The sequence below is a fragment of the Octopus bimaculoides genome, chromosome 20 (assembly GCF_001194135.2).
Source record: "Octopus bimaculoides isolate UCB-OBI-ISO-001 chromosome 20, ASM119413v2, whole genome shotgun sequence".
NCBI lineage: Eukaryota > Metazoa > Mollusca > Cephalopoda > Octopoda > Octopodidae > Octopus > Octopus bimaculoides.
In genome coordinates this window covers 19768552-19769393 of record NC_069000.1, presented here as the reverse complement: position 1 = coordinate 19769393, position 842 = coordinate 19768552, and positions in this window count along the sequence as shown.

Sequence of the window (842 nt, the reverse complement as noted above, 5' to 3'; positions counted from 1 at the left end):
GTGGTGGTGGTGGCGGCGGCGGTGGTGGTGGTATTTTTGATTGTGGTTTCACCTGTGGTTTTGGTGTTAGCCTTAAGTCTTAGCAATAATGGTTGTAATTGAGGCGTTACTGTTAGTAACAGGGATTATGCTTTTTGGCTATGTCTGCGGTGTTGGCTGAAGATGATGGTAATTTGTAGTTTATGCTATGGTATTGATAGTGGTGGGTATATTTGAGATTGTGGTTAGGGTTGTGGTGTTTGTGTTGGAGTCTGTGGTTGCGATTGAGGCCGTGGTAATGTTGTTGCATTGGTGCTTGTAATTATGGGAGTGATTGCTGTAGGTTTTGTGTTTGTGGTTGAGGAAACGAACCTGGAATGGACAAGTTAAGCAGAGTGTAGTGGAGAGAAGATCTGTGAAGAACATTAGCATGTTGGGATGAACGCAAGAATACGGAAAGAAAGAAAGAAAGAAAGAAACGTCACATATGATATAAATATACACACAAACATACCTACTTGCATACAGACATACATACAAGCATACATACCTGCGTATGTACCTACGAACATGCATACATGCATACATACATACAAACAGACAGGCAAACAGGCATGTATGCATACGTGCATACATACATTATGCATACATGTATCATACATACATACATACATTCAGACAGACAGACAGATAGACAGGCATGAATATACATATAGACATGCAAATCGCATACATACATGCATGCACACATCCATCCATTCATCCATTCATCCATCCATCCATACATACATACATACATACAGACAGACATACAGACATACAGACATACAGACATACATATATACATGCATACATATATATTC